This window comes from Gossypium hirsutum, chromosome A11 (genome assembly GCF_007990345.1).
Source record: "Gossypium hirsutum isolate 1008001.06 chromosome A11, Gossypium_hirsutum_v2.1, whole genome shotgun sequence".
In the NCBI taxonomy this organism is placed as follows: domain Eukaryota; kingdom Viridiplantae; phylum Streptophyta; class Magnoliopsida; order Malvales; family Malvaceae; genus Gossypium; species Gossypium hirsutum.
Window position 1 is genome coordinate 108,888,754 of NC_053434.1, and position 7,587 is coordinate 108,896,340.

The following is a 7,587-nucleotide window of genomic DNA, read 5'->3' on the forward strand; positions in this document are numbered from 1 at the left end:
TGGGAGAATGATTTACCACCGAGAATTAAACATTTCATGTGGTTGGTGATGCATCGGAAATGTCAAACGAATGAAGAAAGAGCTAGGAGGAATTTAACAAATGATGCCGGATGTGCACTGTGTGAGGCGACACAAGAGACCATACTCCATGCCTTAAGGGATTGCCAGGGTGCGGTTGCTGTGTGGAGTCAGGTGATTTCTCAAAATTATCTATCGTATTTCTTACCCTGTACTTGTTAGGTTGGATTAAATCTAATTTGAAATGCGAGATTGAATTTCGGGATGGGATTGTTGACTGTAGCATAAGCTTTGCTGTTTTGTGTTGGTCACTGTGGAATAATAGGAATATGCTTATTTTCCAGCAATGTAGCGGCACTCTTGAGGAGATAATTCGCAGGTCAAAGTCTTTTATCGGTAGGATCAGGGATGCTGCTACAAACAAGGATAGATTGAGAGCAAGTCTGGCTGTGGGGGTCAAATGGTGTCCGCCTAATTCGGGTTGGGTTAAAATAAACACGGATGGAGCTTTTAATAATGATGGAAATAGATCGACAACTGCGGGAGTCGAGATTCTCACGCCAACTGGGTGGTAGGGTTTAAAAGGTTTATTGGTCGAGAAAATGTAATTAATTCAGAACTATGGACTATCTTACATAGGTTAGAAATAGCTTGAATCAGAAACTACACTAAGGTACTCATAGAAAGTGATTGTATGATGGCTATTGAAATGATAAAGGAGAGCAACGCAAATTATCCATCCATTACTCTTATTAGAAAGATTAACAAAGTAACAAGGCATATTCAAATGGTAAAATTCCAATATGTTCCAAGAGAAGGGAATATGGTGGCCGATTAACTAGTTAAAACTTGTACTAGTGAGGATGCTGAATTTGGAATTATTGATTTCTCTAATTTTCATGTTAAGAAACTATTATTAGAAGATAAAATAGATACTTCTCGTGTAAATGTAAGAGTTTGTTGATTAAAACAGTTTGATTTCCTTATTCTCCTTATAAAAAAAAGTTGTTTATTTTCAACTATCCGTTAAACAATGAGCTAAGCCAACAAAGTTTAATTTCCATATTTATGTAAAAACTTTGTTTTATATATAACTAGTTTTTTTCTCCTGTGTGCAATGTATGGATTACTTATGTGTTTTATAAAATTATTATTATTTAAATAATAAAATATTAAACAAAATTATTAATCAAATAATATTTAAAAAATATAAACAAATTAAAAATATATATTTGAGTTTTTGAAAGATGATATATTTATAATATTATGAATATAATTTATGCTTTAATTATTAGGAATGTAATTTGAAAAATAAAACTCTTATAATAAAGTTTAAAATAATTTTTAACTTTAAAAAGTAGTTATAAATAATTTTTATTTTTTACTATTTAATATTAGAAATCATATATATCTAATATTTTTTTAATTTTAGAAATAAAATTTTAAATAATGTAAAAGCATACATTTGACTTATGAGAAAAAAAAACACTAATCTTTGTTTATTGGATAGTGCTGTAGGTAGAAGTGAAATATTTAAAAATTATTACATAAGATAATTTAAAATATATAACAGTTTTTTTTAAAAAATTAAAAAAATAAATTTTCAAGCAAAAATAATATGAATATTATTAAATTTATTTTATATTAAACACAATTTAATATAATATAGTAAATAAGATATATGAACTTACATTTTAAATGTAGATGAAGTAAGCATTTAATAACTATGATCATCAAATAAATATTAAGATAAATAATATTTATTTTTATGATAATTAAATAATTTTTTTATTTTTATGATAATAAATTTTGAATTTAATATTAAGATAAATATTGTTTAACTTTATTTTAATAAAATATTATTAATATTTATGATAATATCATATTATGTTTTGTTTTTGAATTTCATACTTTAAAATATATTTTTAAAGTTAAATAAAAATATATTATTTAATTAAATTTTCTATGAAAATTTTAACTTTAAACTAAATATTAAATTTAATAAAAATTGTGCCTCTGTTTTTTATCCACATGTAACCGCATGTTCTTTTATAAGGTAAATATATTCTATTTCTTTATTTAAATTCATGTTTGTTTTTTTAGTTGCATATTAATTTTATTTTTTTTAAAAAAAATTCTAATTAATTCAAATTTATTTTTAAAATTATTAGTTTCTATGTGATAAAAAATAAAATAAATTATGAGACGTGAAATTATTTCAAAATCATCAATTTTTATGTGATAAGTTTTAATGGTTAATTATTGAGATAACTTAAATTAAAATTATTAATAAAATATTAGGTAATTGAAATGAGAAAATTATTGAAATAATTTATTATATATATTTTTATAAAAGTATGAGTTTAATAAATGAAATCAATCAATATATATATATGTTGTGTTAGAAAAAAAAATATTCACATTAGTTAGTTGCAGTCTTAGACCTTCTAATATAATATATATATATAAAAGTTACTAATTAGAATCTTTTTATATATACAATCTTAAAACGAATGTGTTAAACAATATTAAAATTAAAGATATGTTGCTTAACCTGACTTAATTTTCAAGATATGTTAATTTAAACGGGTTGTTTTTTATAGATAAATCATTATACTTCTACAATATTAACAAGATTCACCATCTAAAAATTTTGTTCCAAAAAATTTCCAACTCTAAAATATCAAATTATGTTGTTTGTCATAGTCTCTAATTATAGTGACCACTAATTGTGGCACTACTCGAACCGTTGCTCACATAATTGCCTCCATAATAAATAAAAATTAAGTAAAAGTTACGTGACATTATTATTTAAGATGAGATGGCAGGTGGACGTGCAATGGCCACAATACTTGGTTTATATCTTTGATTTAGAATCCGCATTGGGAACTGCTCATTCATCGAGTATCGAAGTGCAGTTAAGAAGACCGGTGGATTGCAACAACATATTTGATATGATTCCATAAGTATTTACTTTAGTTCACGTCTTGTACGAGCACAATATGAGGTTTGGGGTGGGGTGAATGAACCCTGCAACAACTGAAAACCTAGAAGTTTGTATCAATTAGTAGGGTTTTGGTTACATCAATGAGGGGTTCGGTGAGAGAAGCCTGCATTACCAAAATAAAACAAATAAGCAGGGTTGTGTTGTTTTGCTGTCTGAAATTTATAGCTACAAGTTTGAAAATGAAAGAGGTTTGTTGTTTATCACCTGAGTACTGTTTGTTTCTGCTACTAACAGCAGTACTGCAGCAGAGGTTTCTACCACCTGCTTTACCTTGAGAAATAAAAATCTTTAAACTTTTTTTTCCAGAAAATTTGACACAAAGTTAAATATATTATTTGAAATGTTTCCGTTGCTCTAAATCTATTACAATTGTCCAACGCGTTTAAGTAGAAAACTAAATATATAAATTGTTAACACTTACAGCCAGCGAAGCACCAGTGGTCTAGTGGTAGAATAGTACCCTGCCACGGTACAGACCCGGGTTCGATTCCCGGCTGGTGCATTCTGTTGGAGCAATGAAGAGAACCGCGCTCTTGTGATGGTTAGGGTCCATCGCTCTCACCGATTTAACGATGAAAAACTGCGCATCTGAGCTTCTTCTTTTTTACTTTTCTAATATTTTAAAACAACCCGTATTTTTGTTTTGGGGGTGGGGGGGGGGGGGGAGTACGAGTTGGATGGGCCTTGTCCTGCCCGTGGCAAGACGAAGGAAATTGGATGAAAGCAAAGATATTCATTTTTGGGTAAACTGCACCATTAGTCACTGAACTATTTGTAACTTTTTATTTTGGTCACTTAACTAAAAAAAGTTACAATTTGATTACTAAACTATTTAAAACTTTTCATTTAAGTCACTGGACTATTTAAAAGTTTTTATTTAAGTCATTGGGCTGTTAAGGTTTTTTTTAAGTTCTATCAATGAGCTCTAAGCGATAATTTGACGATTAGTGTGGCGGATTAATACTCATCAACGAGTAGAAGAATATAGTTTAGATCCAAGTTGGTTTGACAAACAATGTCGATGATAAAAGAAATTATTTGAATTTTAGTTCACAAATTCATGGTGTTCAAAGTTGTTTCATGAAAAAAAAACTGAAATATGAAGAGAAGGAGAAAGAGAGTTTTCGATTAATTCAGACATTGCAAATAAAAAAAGCCGTATAACATCAACTTTAGCGGTCCAATGACTTAAATAAAAAATTTTAATAGTTCAGTGATCAAATTATAATATTTTTTAATTAAATGACCAAAACGAAAACTTATCCATAATTTACTGGCTAATTTATCACCCAAATGCTGTTTGTTTCTGCTACTAACAGCAGTACTGCAGCAGAGGTTCCTTCCACCTGCTTTTACTTTGAGAAATAAAAATAACTTTTTTTCAGAAAATTTGACACAAAGTTAATATATTATTTGAAATGTTTCCGTTGCTCTAAATCTATTACAATTGTCCAACGCGTCTAAGTAGAAAACTAAATATATAAATTGTTAACACGTGTAGGCACCGAAGCACCAGTGGTCTAGTGGTAGAATAGTACCCTGCCACGGTACAGACCCGGGTTCGATTCCCGGCTGGTGCATGTCGTTGGAGCAATGAAGAGAACCGCGCTCTTGTGATGGTAGGGTTCCATCGCTCTCACCGATTAAACGATGAGAAACTGCGCGCTGAGCTACTTTCATTTTCTTTCTTATTTTTTTATTCCCTTTTACTTTTCTAATATTTCAAATAAAACGTATTTGTGGGTGGAAGTACGAGTTGAAGGGGCCTTAGCCTCCCCCTGGGAAGACTAAGAAAATTGGAAGAAAAGCAAAGAATATCCATTTTTGGATAAATTCACTATTAGTCACTAAACTATTTGCAACTTTTTATTTTGGTCATTTAACTAAAAAAAGTTACAATTTGATCACTAGACTATTTGAAAGACTTCATTTAAATCACTAGGTTGTTAAGTTTATTTTAAGTTCTATCAACGATCTCTAAGCGATGATTTGACAATCGATGCTGTGGATTAGTACTCATCAACAAGTAAAAGAACATAGCTTAGATACAAGTTGATTTTACAAACATTGTCGAAGATAAAAAAAACTATTTGAATTTTGGTTCGCAAATCTATGATATCCAAAGTTATTTCATGAAAAAAAATTAAAATATAAAGAGAATGAGAAACAGAGCTTTTGATTAATTCAGACATTGCAAATAGAAAAAGCCATATAACATCAACTTTAACGGTCCAATACTTACATAAAAAATTTTGAATAGTTTAATGATCAAATTGTAATTTTTTTTAGTTAAATGACCAAAATGAAAGCTCATCTATAATTTAGTGACTAATGGTAGTTTACTTTTTTTCAGGTATTTGAGAAACAACTAATTTAATTTAGGGTAAACTACCAAAATAGTAACTTTTGTTTGTCTTAGGTTGCTTTTTAGTAACTTATATTTGAAATGTTACGTTTTAGTCACTTACGTTATCCTGTTGTAACATTTTAATCATCGAGCGTTAATTGTCGTTAACGGTGTAACGGTAAGCAGAGTGACACGTTAAATCATCATTTCAAATGAAAATTTTAGGTTAAATTATACAATTAGTTTCCATGTTTTTTTCGTTTTGAATAATTTAATTTATCTTCTTTTATGTTTTTTGAACTTTCTTTTTTTTTTCCATTCTCTTCTCCTTCTCCCTCTGTTTTCCTCCCTTCTCCATTTCTTTTAACATAGTTTTTCTCTGTTTTTCATTTGTTAAAACTAGTCCTTATACTTTTTTATTTTTTTGAACAATTTAATTTTTTTCTTTTTATTTCTTTAACTTCCTTTTATTCTTCCATTTATTTTTCTCTCTTTTCATATTCTTAATCAAATCTCGATTTGAATATAACTTAATTTTGAAACTAAAATTGGATCTAACTAATTAATATAAAAAAACCATATCCTTAATCTAATCTAAACATAAATTGAATTCATTATATTCAAAATATTTCTTTCCATTTTTGAACTTTTACAGAATTATGTAGATTATTCCTTTCATTTTTTTTATTTTCTGACGACCTTCTTGGATATTCCTAAGCAAACTTGATTGGAAGTCGAGCATGGATGAACCGGAGAGAGAAAGGGAGCATGGAACCAAACTGTTTTGGGTAAAGTTGAGAGTAAGTTTCGTATAATGGTCGTTTTAGTCATTGAGAATGTAGAGCTCGTTTGAAGAATCCGTGAAACAACATATGTAGGACCAAATTTCTGCCCGGGCGCAATCAAACCAGCCCAAATTAAACACCCCACTAAACCGACCACTAACTCCACCAACCCAATCAAACCATCCACTACCTCCACCTCCACTAACTCCATCACCCTACTAAACTATCCACTACCTCCATCACCCCCACACCCTATTAAACCATCCACTACCTCCATCACCCCCACTAACTCCATCACCCTACTTGTTATAAGTTGTAAAATTTGGCTATAAAAGCCATGGAAAACTATTGTAAGGGATTTTTTTTGAGAGAATACACATACGAAATCAAAGAGAATACAAATCATATTTTTAAGGTAACTTTTTATATTATTCAATTTTGTTTACTTTGGCGTTTACATTTTTTTTCACGAACGAAAGAAGGGAAAAGAGAGGGAGTTTACCTCTTATTTTATTTCCTTTCTGATTTGGCCCCAAAATTTTCATTTTTAATTCAATTTAACCCCTTTTTTATTTTTGTTATTTTACTGTTAAATTAATTAATTTGAGCTTTATTCTCATTAATTTTATATTTGTTTTTTTATTATTTTCTATTAATTTAATTAATTTGAGTTATGTTTCATATTATTATATTATTTATTATTATATATTTATTATGTAAATATATATATTTTTAAGCGAAGTTAATTATTTTAAATATAAATTTCTATTATACATAGACTTATTATATTATTTTTTTATACCATTGGTTATTATCGGTTACCATTTTATATCAAATTATTATTATTTACTATTTCTCACTATTACTAATTTAACATTGTTATTCCAATTTTTTTACTATTATCCCCCATATTTAATGTTATCGTCAACATATTTTTTGTTATTATCATCATGTTTTTAATATTATTATTAATACTATTAGCACAATGTTTATTACATTATTGTATTTATTATTACTGTTGTTTTATTAATTATTTCTATTAATTACTATTATTATTTTTTATTATTTATATATGATTAGCATTATTCTCATATTATTATTTTCATGTTGTCTATTATCATCATTTTAAAAAAAATCTATGTCCTTAATTCATTTATTTATTGATCTTTTCTCAAAAATTTTCAAAATAAAGGCAATGTTCGGTATTTAAAGAATTCGAAGAATCGTGCCCTAACGTACTGGGTTTCGCTCTCTTCGTTTGTTTTGAATATTCGAATATCCTCTTAAGGCTAAAACGCACGTTTTAAAGGCAAGCTCACAATTGAGGGTCAAAAATGTTGTGTCCTAACGTACTGGATGTAATGTTTTACCTTGAGGTGAGATGGTCTTTAATACACATTTGACTTACCTAAATGTTTTAAAAGCCAATA

General features: G+C 28.3%; 4 non-coding genes across 4 annotated transcripts; all 4 read left to right on the forward strand.

Moving 5' to 3' along the window:
• The first annotated feature begins 3,456 nt into the window (after positions 1–3,456).
• On the forward strand, positions 3,457–3,527 carry TRNAG-GCC (transfer RNA glycine (anticodon GCC)). Its single transcript has one exon. It is a non-coding gene; the product is annotated as a tRNA-Gly (tRNA).
• An 8-nt stretch (positions 3,528–3,535) lies between these two features.
• On the forward strand, positions 3,536–3,621 carry LOC121210273 (small nucleolar RNA snoR114). Its single transcript, XR_005905393.1, has one exon. It is a non-coding gene; the product is annotated as a small nucleolar RNA snoR114 (small nucleolar RNA).
• Positions 3,622–4,534: 913 nt separating this feature from the next.
• On the forward strand, positions 4,535–4,605 carry TRNAG-GCC (transfer RNA glycine (anticodon GCC)). Its single transcript has one exon. It is a non-coding gene; the product is annotated as a tRNA-Gly (tRNA).
• An 8-nt stretch (positions 4,606–4,613) lies between these two features.
• On the forward strand, positions 4,614–4,698 carry LOC121210277 (small nucleolar RNA snoR114). The gene has a single exon (XR_005905397.1). It is a non-coding gene; the product is annotated as a small nucleolar RNA snoR114 (small nucleolar RNA).
• The last annotated feature ends 2,889 nt before the right edge of the window (positions 4,699–7,587 follow it).